Below are 14106 nucleotides of genomic sequence, written 5' to 3' on the forward strand. Positions count from 1 at the left end.
TCAGCAGCTGTGTATGCAGATAGCTGAGTGAAGCTGACATTTAAAGTCCTGCAAATTACATAACAGCTACTAATATAAAAAAAGATTACAACTGATGAATGAAGAGCTGTGAATTAACATTTAGAAATTCAACAAAGCTGAGGTTTCTGTGTGAACGAGTATGAAAGGTGAGCGAGATATTTTTAAAAGCTTTTATTGAACGTCAGCAGAGTGTGTGTCAGAAAGAAATTATTTTGAGAATGCTTTAATATCACAGTAGCAGTAATTAGCCTTTAGATAGGTAGAAAGGAATGAGGTGGTTTTGTGGGTTTTTTTTTTCTTAATGGGAAAGTTTTCAGAGCTTGCTTTTTTGTTGCTTTAGAAACATACCCTGAAGACAAGAGAAGGGAACATCATGGATTACTGGAATAATTTTATGAACCATTCATTTTCTTGGAGTCCTTTAAGGAAAAAACAAGGTTGTGATGTTCCATATAATTGTAAGTTTTTGTGAGGTAATCATGGGTGGCTGTAGTAGAGAGCCACATATTTTGAAAGGGCAGAGTTAAGAACTACTTCTGAAGATAGAAATTACAGAGGCTTACAGAAATACAAGCTACTATAAAATGAAATTAATATAAAATAACGTTTAACATAGAAGACTAAATGAATGAAGTTATATCTACTGTGCTGATTGTGAGAGCTTCAAGTTTTGTTCTGGAGGACTTGGTCATTGGCCAAAGCATCTTGGCAAAGCAAAGGAAGTTTGCAGCCTGAGGAATCAGCTCGTGTGGGGATAAGCCCAAAAGTCACTCAGCCTTTGGTGCCTAGCTTCAGTTCCAAAGCAACACTTACACCAGCCCATGGTTGTCTAGGGGCAGCCATGAACAGACTGAGCTCTGTGCTGTAAAGTACAAATCACTACCACCGAGGTGAGCCAGAGTGAGTGGGCAGATGTTATGTAATGCTGTGTCAGGTGCAAATCATAACTGGAGAAGCACACAGTCTTTGCTTACTTGATATAAATGTAGTAGAAAAAAAGCCCCTTGCATCTCTATAGGTACACAGCAGCAATGGGGTGACCATGGGCCACCTCTTCCATCTAAAGGCTTTGAAATGATTACTCTAGTTATCATTCATAGATCCTCTCTTGGGGGTAGGAGATATAGGTCAGGGTTATCTCCTCATTGGTACATTCCTGTAAAACATGCAGTTCTGTCCTTTAATTCAGTTGCTGATATAAGTGCTTTTTAGCAGAGGAGATTCCACATTATTGGGCTGACTTGTGTCTAAGGGTCTTTATTTCTCATGTGGAAAAACAAATTGGAAAAGAAAGGGTGGACAAACTGTGTGATACACTGTGCAGTTTCATTGACTAAGCCATATTAAATATCTCTTACATGAGACACAAAACCATCAGTCTCTGAAAAGTCAAAAGCATTACCATCCACATAGAGCTTCTCTCTTCTCTACTCCACTGCAATGATAACAGACTAAATAATGCTGGGGGCAACAGACAGGAAAGCTCCAAATATTACTATGAAACAACAAAACGAAATCAAAATTCTATCTCTAAAGAAAAGAAAAACCCCTGGAAAAGTGGAGTGACTAAGAAAAAGTATGTCCTACACACAAGCCAAGAATGGAGAAATAGAAGCATGTCTTTACTTGTGGTGCTAGAGAGATAATAAGTGAACCAATGTGCATATTCAGTCCTGGATACATAAAATGAGCTTACGGCTGGGGTGAATGGATAGGTTAGTATTACTGGTGCCCCTTTGGTAAGGGGGAAGAGAGGCTGAACTGGGAGACTGAGGAGATACCAGTGGGAAAAGTTCTCTGGTCTTTTTGTGGTTCTGGGTGCATGTACCACCTACGTGAGTGTAAAAGTGAGATCTGAATCAGTCATGTCCAGATGCCAGTCCATCAGGCTAGTAGGTGTCTAAGAAGGGACACTCTTCAAGGATGATGATAAAAGAAATTTAAGAGAAAAGTCCAGAACCTAATTTTTTGTCACCCATCAAAGCTTAGTGATACTATGTGTTATCAGTCAGTGATTCACTTAAACTCAGTGGAAAAGATAACCTATGATATGTTAATATTGACAATTAACATAATTTTCCATCAAGTCAGGGGGATGTGCTAGGCATGAGTTTTTTCATATTGAGTACTCTGAATTCTGTGAATAAGAGGCCAGAAGAAATATCCTCCTAGTTCAACTATTATCTTTGGCTGAGCAATGACTCACTTGCACTAAGCCAAAACCCAGCAACAGCAAGATGGCTATTCGCTTTCAAACCACAGGCAGGGTCCTGGGAGGTTCACTGGGGCTTCTTTCTTCTATTAAAGGCAACAAATATCATAAATGGCTGCAAGGATGCCATCATCCTGTGCTGCCATTGCCTAATTTGACATATTTAACATAACATTTCTGAAGCAGGCTGAATGTCTCTTACTGCTAGTTTATTGTTCCTGCAGTCTATTTCCATACCCTGCTTCAGATCCTTAGGGTTGTCTGTGATGTAGTAATGTGTTCAGAATTGTGATTTCCCTTCTCTGTGTCAGGCAAAGGGTTCTCTGCAAATTCGTGTGGGTAAGCTCATCCTAGAACAGCGTTCTGTCCTGGTGCAGCAGTGGCCTTTCTTAGTGAGAGGAGCAGCAGAAGGGAAACGACAACTGCTCTGCTCAGGGGCATGTAGGAGCAAGGCCCAGTTCTCGGCTTCTGGGCTATGTGGCATTCCTCCTCCAGATATTCTTCAGAAAGGGGCCTACATTGCAGGAATACCCCAAATGCTTAAATGGCACCTGTGATACGCAAATTGTCCTGAGAAGACGCTGAATGTAGTAGCCCTTGTGGGGAGAGAACAGCAATAATAAAGGATATATGTTTCCATTTTTTTGCCCCTCCCTTTCTACCAAACAGCTTGTCAGCATTCAGTATTTAGAGAAGTACCTTACTAAAAGAGAGCTTATTTTCTCTTTGTCTCTTGAGCCTTTTACATTCAGTTTCTTGCTGGTTCTTACATGTCAGGTGTACACAACATGCACACATTTTTGGGGGTTTTGTTGTTTCTTTTAAAGAATTGACAGATGTAGTTACTTCCCCTTCATAAACCAAACCTTTCCTCCCCAACTTCCCCTAAAACTCAGCTATCCATTGTAGCCGTGGCAGCAACCACAAAAGAATTAATCTAATTAGAGAGAAATGAGAAAGAAGTCAGTTTTATTTACTTCAGGAATGCTCAATAACACTTCAGAATCTTCTCTTGAGGAAAATTTCTGAAGAGCAATATCACAAAGAATATTCAACCTGCAGGAAATAGTCTTTTGAGCTAGTTGCAATGGCTATTAATGTAACAATGGCTATGGCTAAAATGGGTGAGTATTTAAGAAATGAGCTGGAACACAGATCTGTATCAGTAAGAGCTGATCCTTTCTCTGTTTTTGAAAACCATACTGGGTAGCTGGTAAGAAGCCATCTAAACTTTTGAGGAACCATGCCAATAAAAACCATGATAAAGAATTGCTTTTCATCCATTGTTCTCAATTGATAAGCCATGAAAGAGTAGATAAGGTATCCTCAAGGCACTATTAAATATGCAGAATGGAAGAAATTGCTGTCTTATACCACCAGAGAAAACACCTTAAATTATCAGTGCGCTAAATTTAAGTTATTGCAAGCATCCAGTATCTTGTGAAAAGAAACTTGTGTATGCTTAGATGATAATGGGGCAAGAACTCCTCAATAAACAGCCTGTGAGAGAAGCTACACCACTGGACCACTGAGGAACTGGGAATTATTCAAAAGCACCGACCTCAGTAGTTTTGCAGGAGTAGAGGAAAAAATAGCTGCCAATCTAGATCAATAAAGAAAATATGGATCTATGGAGGGTGCTTAGAGACTGCAGTTGTACTCTTTAATGGATATAGGTTACTATTAAACTTATGACAAAAGAGATAATTTTGAAAGACATTTTCTCTAAGGCATGGGAAAAAAAATTGCAGCCTTCTTTAATTCTTATCATTAACTGAGTACCAAGAATAGAAATTTACCCTGAGATGTTTTGGAAGTGATTGTATTTATAGGTCAGTGACTTAAAGACTTAAAAAGCTTAGTCTCAAATGCTAAAAGATATGGCGTTAGATGCCTAAATATCCTTGAGGATATTGATTCTATTGTTCACCTAAATTACATAAGCTCCTGTAAGCTTGGTTAAAATGAATATATGGCATGCATGCTCTTTGTAGTATTTTTAACTGAAATAACATTTCTTCATTTCTTCAAAAGAAAGTCCTTCATAGTTCACATTTCAAAAGTAATCTTTCAAATTCAATCTTTAAGGTTGTGGGGATAAAAAAGTGGTCATATTAGTATTCCTTAACAAAGAATTGTAATTTCATTCTCTTATTGTTCTTCTGTTTTTTTTTTTTTTTGTCTACTTACCAAAGAAAATAGCAGATCACTCTGGATGAAATTAAAGCTTGAAAGAGCTCAGCCTCCTAGAGAGACTGTCATGAAGCTATGAAATTTAAAAATTGAAGGATTATTAGGGATATGAACAATATTGACTGACCAGATCAAGATACTAGTTACTGGGCTGGATTCATTACAGCCATCAGAATTTCTTCTGTGCATTGAAGCTATGTCTCAATGACTTACATACATTTAGGCAGTTTGCATGTTCTTCCATTGACATCTGCCTGTGGTTGTTTGGATGGGAAAGAAATATACATTGCTCACAGGAGCCCTTGTGATGTTCTTATGCTCGCCTTGTTGAATCTACACAGGGCAGACTCTGCATTAGCAGGTAGAACTATGTTTTACATGTTACTGTAATTCCAGTTCCCAGTGTTGATGAGTTTTAATGTCACATTGGAAGGCACAAAGAGATGGAAAGCATTTCCAGTTTTACATTTCCTTTCTGTGAACTGGGATCCCATTTTGCAATAAAAGCAGCAACTAAAAGCTCCCAAAATGGTTTAAGGAAGCCAGTCTGTTAATGATTGTTACCATATTTTATCTCAGCTGCTAGCTGAAGTGCTGCTCATTAACCCCCAGCAAAGCCCAAGGGAGCCCCAGGCTGCTGCTCCCTGGGGATGGGGCATCCAGAGCTTCTCTGGACAACCTCTTCCAGCGCCTCCCCACCCTCACAGCAAAGAATGTCTCTCCAATATCCATTCTGAACCTACCCTCCTTCAGTTTAAAGCCATTCCCCCTTGTCCCACCACCACACACCCTTATTAGAAGGCCCCCTTCAAGCACTGTAAGTCTGCTATAAAACCTCCCTAGAGTCTATTCTTCTTCACACTGAACAATCCCAAGTCCTTATAGTTACTTGTTTGTAATAAAGCAACAGGAGTAATTCTGGCACCTGAAGAAATTCAGTCCTTGACTTAAATCAGTAATTTAAGAATACTTATAACACGATATAAAATGAATTGTGCTGATTTATTCAAATTTTGGAACCTGACAGCATTGTTCTAGTTTCCAATTATCATCCAGACATCCCAGTCTATTAATTCTAAATTTAAATTTCATATTTTTATGTATCATACACCATATTTCATTGCTTCCATGCTGTGGCTTTAACAGCATGTCTATTTCTGTACTTTGATAATATTTTGAGGCAGCAATTTCAAAATCACCCTCAAGTCAATTTTATGAAATCACCATTGCATGTTTCATCAGTGAATAGAAACACCGGCAGAACTTAAACCAGACTTCAGGAATGTGTATAAGGTGTAAAACAAAAACCTGTGCATGCTTGGTGGTTGTTGGCGTTACTTGTGCAGTTCCAGACATTCAGCAAACTTTCTAGCTTTGTAAAATCCTGCCCTCAGAAGTTTATTAACTCTAGAGGAAGGGCACATTAATGTTGTAAATTTATCTGTTTTATGAGTGGACCAAAAGATTTGTCAACTATTGCTGTACTGCATATCAGATTTTCCATGTTGCTGTAGATCCTGTCCCATTAATATCTCACTCAATATTCTAAAAGCAGTGCATAATTTACAGAAAACATGGAAGATGCTAGCTTATGAGAATGATATCAATGTTCCACTTTTTTTTTTCAGTTAGGCACATAGTTAACTGAGTTTGGTACAAACGGGAGATTAATAAAGAAAAAAGGGAAAAACAAGCTTCAAAAAAGACTGAGAAAAATTTTGAGTTTGATTGATAGAAGAGATGCAAAATAGGTTATCACACCAAGGACAGTTTTCAGCTTTTCATATGAGCACTTGTGTCTCTTAACCAGTAATGAAAAAATTGAAAATAATCTCAGAATTGAAGAAATAGCTTACAAAGTTATTTCTGGGCCCCTCCAGACAACAGAATAATATTGAGCTTCGAAATAGTTGCACAATAACAAAGGATGTCTACATATTTATGTACATTTGCCTTCTGTGCTCATACAATCAGACAAAAATGGGGATTGCATAAGCTGCATAGAATTAGTTTTTAGTATTGATGTAAAATTATTTTTGTGACCCCTAAAGATTTAAAGAAGAAAAAAATCACAAGGTATAGAATATTAGCTTAAACAATGTTGTCATCTTATCGCAAAGCTCCCATACCTTCTTGGTATTTCTCCTGGGCAGCTCCTCACAGCGCTGACTCCTCCTTCTTCACAGCACAGCCAACAAACCACAGCTCCCTTCCCACCCAGCTAACCCACTCTTTTATTGCACTCATCCTCACTGGACAGCTGTGGCCTGTTCCTAATCTTTGGTGATTGGCACAGCTGCAACTCCTCAGGGGTGAGATTGCCTTCTGCACTATTTTCTTATATTCTATCCCTCACAAAATGATTTTACAGGAAAAGAGAAAAATATGTTAAAATTCAAAGCTGTAATCTTAGAATGGGGATCATGTTACTTAATTCAAGAGGAGAGCAAATAGAGACACCCAATGCCATTGCATGCCTTGGCATCCCCAGGACACCTACACAGCTTTGGGAATATTTTGTAGGGCTTACAGTAGGGTTTCTCACTCCTGAGGGTGTAGTTGGAAGCCAAATGGCACAGCTGGTAATGTCAAATGTGTTTGTAGGGAGCCCTGCTGAGATCACTTTGATGCCTTGGAGTTAGATGTGTCAGTCTGACGTTGTCAGTCTTAGGGTCCCTTCAGGGACAGTAAAATTGAGATATCCTGAGCTCAGATTTTCTAACCCAAAAGTAGGCCAGTTGTATTTCCATCTGAAGCTGCCTGTTTTATGATAAGGACAATCCTAGAGTGACTAACTCAGAGACTTAGAAGCGCAGAGCTCTATGAATTTCCCTGCCCTGAATCAGTGAGTCCCAGATGCCCAAAGGCTTCCTTAGAAGGGTCCCTCCCTTGGCCCTGCCCAGGAAGTGCCCTTGGCCCTATGGCAACTTTAAACCTTTAATTTAAGTGAAATTTATCCTGGCCCTAAGAGGTTCTTTCAACAAAGAGAAGTATTTTATTGCCCTAATTCCTCAATCCCAACATTGGTTATGCCGCTGCTCAAAACAACCAGGATGCAGAATGGAAGATATTACAATGACTTCTTGAAATGGTGGAAAGTGAGTGAGAACTTGTTGATGCTCCAAATAGCCCTGAACCTCAAAATGGGTGTGTCTGTAATTCCCACACTGGGAGAAAAGAAAAATGTTGAGAAAGATGTTAGCAGGGAAGAAGCAAGGCTGGTGAAAAAAGTGTTGTGGCCCGTGTAACACAGCCTGTCTTGACTGGATCTGTATTGCCAGCCAGGCTGGGGTTCTGGAGGCTGCACAGTTCAGCTGAGTTTTATGCAGCGTGAGCCATGTAAAGCTGTCACCTTGGTCTGACTGTCCACTAACTGGAATGCAAATCATGAACTGCAAACATTTCCTTCCCTGCAGTTAGATGTGTCTCCTTTAAGTGCCTCCTGGGCCTTCTGAAAGTGGAGGCAGCATGGAGAAAACAGGTCAAAATAGTGAATGATCTGGGATGGCAGGCTGCATTTGGCTTATTGGCCATTCTTTGGCCATCTCTGGTCCAATCTACATCTGCAAAGCTATCACAGCTGTTTTAGTTCTTGCTGAAAATCCTCCAATTCTCACCCTTTATTTAGGAGAAATTCATAGGGTTTATTACAAATGAAAGCTTATTTATTCCAGATCTGTTGCTTAGGAAGGGAGCATATGGAATTACACAGGAGCACTTCCTGCTTAATGCCTCAATACAGGAAGTAGGATAAAATTCCAAAGATAAATTTCAGCTCATGCAATTTCTAATGTTTTTATTTATTTCTTTATGGTCTTTCTCTCTTCTGTAGAATCTTAGACCTAGCTTCAGCAGGATACACACACTCTCCTTTTAGGGGCTAGTTGTGGTTTCACTACCTGTTTTGGCTTGTTGCCTTGACAGTCTCACTAAGGGATGCACCTTTGAGCCTTCTCTAGGGAACCATGGCCAGGAACCAGTAATTTACCAGGGCCTTGCTATCAAAACAACACATTATTCTTTGCCTCGGTGGCACAAAATGTTCACACCAAAGGATAAAACCAAACTATTCAAAAGGACTGTGAGTCTTGGGCGAGATTTTTAGTTTTCACTTGTCCTGGTGGGGAGAAAGAGACTGCGCAAATCATAGCTGGCTCAGTGTCGTGCGGGATTGAGCTCCATCCAACAGTCCTCAGCAGACAAGAGGAGCACTTGCAGGTAAATGTTTTTGCTCCCACTCACATATCACACCCCTAAGGCACAACACACTGTGGCTCTGTGGGAAGAATGCATGGCATGTCTGGTTGGCTTGTAGAGGCTGGGAATGGATGAAACATAATTAGAGCAGATGGTGTCTCTGGAAACTGCCAGCATGTAAGAAATCTCTAATGACCACACTTAGATTTTTCAAAATCCTCTGGTTTAGTCTGAATTGGGTGGATTTTATGGGATTAAAAAAGAGCACATTCCTGACACCCTGAGGATTCTTGTCAAATCTCAAGTACTTCAATCTACAGACAACCTGTAAATTGTTGTTTCAGTAAACAACAATTCAGTAAACAGTAATGAATTTTAAAAGCCTAACCTAAGCCTAACATATTTCCTCTAGCTACAGCAATTATTCCATCCTTTTAATGGAAACTTTTCCAACAAAATCAAGACTGAGGCAGAACCTGGTACAAAACTTTTGAGTCTGAACAGTTAAAGTGTGACACGTTTACAATATGAAGGAAAAAAACCATTCAACTATGGGATTTACTATCAGCAGTGTTTGTAAAAGTATTTCATAGCTGTTTTAAAAATGTGCAGCGATACATTTTTTAATTAGGAAAGTTTATATATTGGAGCATCTGGAAAAACTTTTAAGACATTAGAAAACAACTGTTGAATTTTTGTGTGGATTAGCAAACTACAGATGAATTTTTGTCCATTGAATTCCCTTCTTCAGCAAATTCTACCCATTAGTAGTAAGACCTGAAATGCCCAGTATCCACTTGTCATTCAAACTTCCAATATTCTTGCACACAAAACTTTATGAGGTTAAATAATAGGAAAAAAAATGTTCCTATTATTAAAAAAGTCACTTTCATCTCATCTGCAGTTTTTGATTGTTCTCCACATAGGCTGTTATAAGGTTAACCTTGAGTAAACCTTTGGGATTTAAACAAATTATATTCAAAATTTATCAGGAATAATTCTGTAGATATCAAATAAAAAAAATAAATCAATTATTTGATTTAATCAGGAAGCAATATGTCTACCTACACCACCTGCAGAGCATGAAATGTCTTTGTCTCTCATCTCTTCAAGGTTTTCCTTTCACTGGCTGCTGATTACATGACCTCTGGCAATAAGGTATTTAATGGTATTATTTCCATCTGTCCACCTGGATCAGATTTGTAGTGACATGATGGAGTTTGGGGTTTTTTTGGCCACAATTTAAATAATGACCTAATTTTTCACACAGTGCACACTAAATTTTTAAGTATTTGGAAATCTCAAATGTAATTTAAATAATTGATCTTACTTTATTTCTTCTACTAAAAGTCAACATAAACAATTTCACAGCATTTTTACTTTCTTATCAAAAGGTCTGTAGAGTACAGAATAGGGATTATCTTATATCTTCTTTTGCAGAAAAGAAGCAAACCTCCTGAGTAATTCTGGAACATGACAAATTCAGAGCTGCAATGAGCCTCAAAAGATGATATATCCTACCTTTTCCCCCAAGGATGGCTCACTTATCTCTGAATTAGTGGCAGGCAGATGGTTGTGCAACACTTTATTAAAATTCTCATCATGGAGGTTTCACAGGCTCTGCAAGCCATAATTCCAGCATTTCACATTTCAAAAATTGGAAAATATTTCCCAGTGGTTTCTCTAAATCCGTTGATTGGTATAGGTCAATTGTGACGGTGTTCGCAGGGGTTTTCAGGTGAGGGAAGAGACGAGAATGTTGACTCCATGTTCAGAAGGCTTGATTTAGTATTTTATGCTATATATTACATTAAAACTCTACTAAAAAGAATAGAAGGAAAGGTTTCATCTCAGAAGGCTAGCTAAGCTAAGAATAGAATAGAAAAGAAAGGTAACAAAGGCAGCTGCCTCAGACTCTCTGTCTGAGCCAGCTCCGCTGTGGTTGGCCATTAATTACAAACCAGCAGATAAGACCAATCACAGATGCACCTGCTGCATTCCACAGCAGCAGATAACCATTGTTTACATTTTGTTCCTGAAGCCTCTCAGCTTCTCAGGAGGAAAAAATCTTAAGGAAAGATTTTTGATGAAAAGATGTATGCGACAGTCGATAGACACAGCCAGCCTTTATTTTGTTGGGGTAGGTATTGTTTTGTAGTATTTTCATTAATGTCTTAGGTAGAACACAGTTCTACCATAGTAGTAAAAAGGGGTTTTAGGGGGCCTTTTTCTTAATGTCTTGTTCTAGGAAAACGATCTTTCCTTAGTAGACTTGAAATCTACGACTTTTCATCTATGAAACTGTTTGCACTGTGTTCCTATGAAAAGAATTGAAAGAAATAAAGCCCATGTTTGTCAGAGAGCTACACACAGTAGGTCAAGTAACAATTCTGAGTTTTTATGATCCAGGGCATGTATTAACCGTGTCCTGGTCATGTAGCAGTCTTCTTTTTACTGTCCTGTACCCGTTTGGTGTCCTGCAAAAAGTTCTCTTATGTCAGTCAAGGTAAGGTCAGAGAGTTGTGTAGCTAATCTGATCATATCACGAAACATTATTTTTCTAAGTACTGAGGTGAGAACTTTTACTTGCAGCGCTGTAATCATAACTTTTTCTTTCCCCCATCTCTCATTAATACAAAATATGGCTACTCAGACAAAGCATTGTCATTATACACACACTTCCATTTTCAGTATTTTTGCCATTAAACACCTGCTGAATTTTCATGACAGTGGGGTTGCTCACATGCTTGGGAAACTTTTTTTGACCTATCATTTTCTCACTGACAATTTGCCTGTGTCTGTCAGGTTTGACCCCAGCCAGGAACTAAGGACAGTGAGCTGCTTGCTCACTTTCAATTGGTGGAATGGGTGAGAGAATTAGAAGAGTAAAAGTGAGAAAACCTGTGGGTTGAGATATACTGACAGTTTAATGGGTAGAGCAAAAGTCACAGGCACAAGCAAAGAAAAAAAAGAATTCATTTGCCATTTCCCATGGTCAGCAATCTCCAGGAAAGCAGAGCTCCATCAAGCATAGCAGTGATCTGGGGAGGCAAACACCTCCACTCTGAATGTCCCCCTCTTCCCTCTTGCCCCAGGTTTTACTGCTGAGTGTGGTGCCATGGTGCTTTGGCCAGCTGGGATCAGCTCTCCTGATCGTGTCCCCTCCCAAGTCCTTGTGTACCCCCACCCTCCTCGCTGGTGGGGTGGCGTAAGAAGCAGAAAAGGCTCTAAGAACCACTTAAAAATAAGGGAAACATCCCTGGATTATCAACTCTGTTTTCACCACAAATCCAAAGCATAGCCCCGTGCTGACTACCGTGAAGAAAATTAACTCTGTATTGATCAAAACCAGCACAGTGACTTCCTGGCTTCTTAGCTTATAAAGTTTCTTGGCAAAGCTAATTGAAGAGAATTATGTATGTGGTCATAGAGCAAAGCTCATCTGTTCCAGGTGGGATGTCCTTTAATTTGATTTCTGACATGTGCCTGACATGTTCCAAGTAGGCCTACTTTTTCCTTAAACCTAAGTTCTACTGCAAACCTATTATTCCGTCCTGAAATAATGTGTTTTATATTCAGATGGAGAGGGATAGGACACACATTATTTTCTACCTTCCTTCCTCAAACACTCTATTGCTTTGCACCTTCACCCTCTCTGAGAAATGGAGTTCTGATACAAAACCAGAGGATTAGATTTTGAGGTTAACCATGGTGCTCTATCAATGCTTATTTCTACCAATGCATGTTTTTCTGGACTGTGCAGTTCTTAAGGGAAGAATTTCAGGAACAACATGAGGGCTTTTTTCCCTCAGAGACTGGTGATATTGTTAAAGAACAGAGAAGTTGCCATACAAGGCCATGTAGTTGCTGTAAGGTGCAATTATTTTGATGTCAGTCATAGATGCTTCAAAGGAAAACATGCAAGTTTTGTCATAAACAGAGGTAATAAATCCTGCTGGGTCCTGTGTAGAAGAATTAAAAGTTTGGTTTAAGAGCTGCATCATGAAGGCTAATATTTCTTCCAGAAATGCATTGGTGTGAGCTATTAAAACTCTATCTGTTAGCAATACAAAATGTTCAGGCTTCTTCCAAATTAAATTCAATTCCTGTATAGAGCAACTTCCTTCAGGTACAGGTTTCATGGATTATTCTTTTACTGTGGGAAAAAGTATTTTCTCATACCAGTTTTGATTATGCCACAGTGGAAAGTGATTTCCAAATACAGGAAAAGATGCAGCTCTAAAGAGCTCACATCCTCAGCTATTAAAAGAGAAGATAAACAAGACACTGCAAATTTCTGTTGTCTGAGCAAAAATGAATCACTTTGAAAAGGTTGCAGTTATGTAGAAGAGTAGAGGACAGGAACAGGCCAATACATTGACTCAGAAAATGCAAAATTAATCATTATATGGGAAAACAGTGGAAATATGAAAGGTGAGCTGCTGTTTGATGTGAAATTGCAGAAATTAAAACTTGCTTCCTGTTCTTGAAACAATTAAAAGGTGCCCTTGAGTGTGTGGTCAGGAGAACTGAGAAGATAATTACTATGGCTGACCAGCATGCCTGTTTTATATTTCCACAGAATTTGTTATTATATCCTTAAAGCTGTGGTTGCCAGGAGGTAATTTGGCAACAAGATTTAATGTTATGTTAGAGGCTTGGAAACCAGAGCATGATTATCTGTAACCAGCAGAGAGTGGAGCTCCTGAAGATTGACAGCAATGCAGTTAAATATCAGAATCTAGCCTGGTTCACCTGGCTCTCTATATAGGCAATTTTGCTTAAAAAATGTAACACAATGATGGTGTGTAAGGAAAGGAATAGTTAGATTTTTTTCTCCTTGATGCTTGCAAAAGAAAAAAGAACGATGACCTAAGAGACAAAAGCAAAATGAGTGAATGCAAGCCACCAGTATATTTAAGAATACAGGCTGTGTTCTTCTTGCATCTGTGGGAGAAACCAGAAATAATTATTTAAAGTGAAGTGTGGGAGTATCATGAATTATCCAACATTTCACAACAGTTACTTATGCTTTCTCTTAATGACAGCTAACAAAGTTTGTGTCAATAAGCCTTTTCATTTGGAATCAGGGTTGAGAGTATCATATAAAGGGTTGAAGAATGTGTTTTAAGAGATTGTATTTCAGGTAACAAATGTGATATTGAATATTTTTTCACCAACTTTCACATTACAGATTATATATGTGAGTGAAATCAATGAGACTTCACATGCCAAAGAGATCCATGACCACAAATCATAGGGAAATATCAAGTGAAAATAACAGTAACCAGGAATATAGATATTTTTTGTGTTTTCTGCGCTTTCTTTAACATACCAGATCTCATATTTGACCCTGCTTTGAACAAGTGGCCATTGAACATATGGTTGGGTTACCGACCTCACGAGACACTTTCTAACCTGAATGACCTAAGAGCTGATGAGCCCAAAATGTTCACAATGTTTTCTTTTCATATGTGCTACTT

General features: G+C 38.8%; 1 long non-coding RNA gene across 1 annotated transcript; it reads right to left on the bottom strand.

Annotated features, from left to right (window-relative positions):
- Positions 1–2708: 2708 nt before the first annotated feature.
- Positions 2709–6603, bottom strand: LOC132070393 (uncharacterized). The gene is made up of 3 exons (XR_009417972.1): positions 6556–6603; positions 4424–4499; positions 2709–2829 (listed from the first exon to the last, which is right to left on the bottom strand). It is a non-coding gene; the product is annotated as an uncharacterized LOC132070393 (long non-coding RNA).
- Positions 6604–14106: the final 7503 nt, after the last annotated feature.

This window comes from Ammospiza nelsoni, chromosome 1, assembly GCF_027579445.1.
Source record: "Ammospiza nelsoni isolate bAmmNel1 chromosome 1, bAmmNel1.pri, whole genome shotgun sequence".
In the NCBI taxonomy this organism is placed as follows: Eukaryota; Metazoa; Chordata; class Aves; order Passeriformes; family Passerellidae; genus Ammospiza; species Ammospiza nelsoni.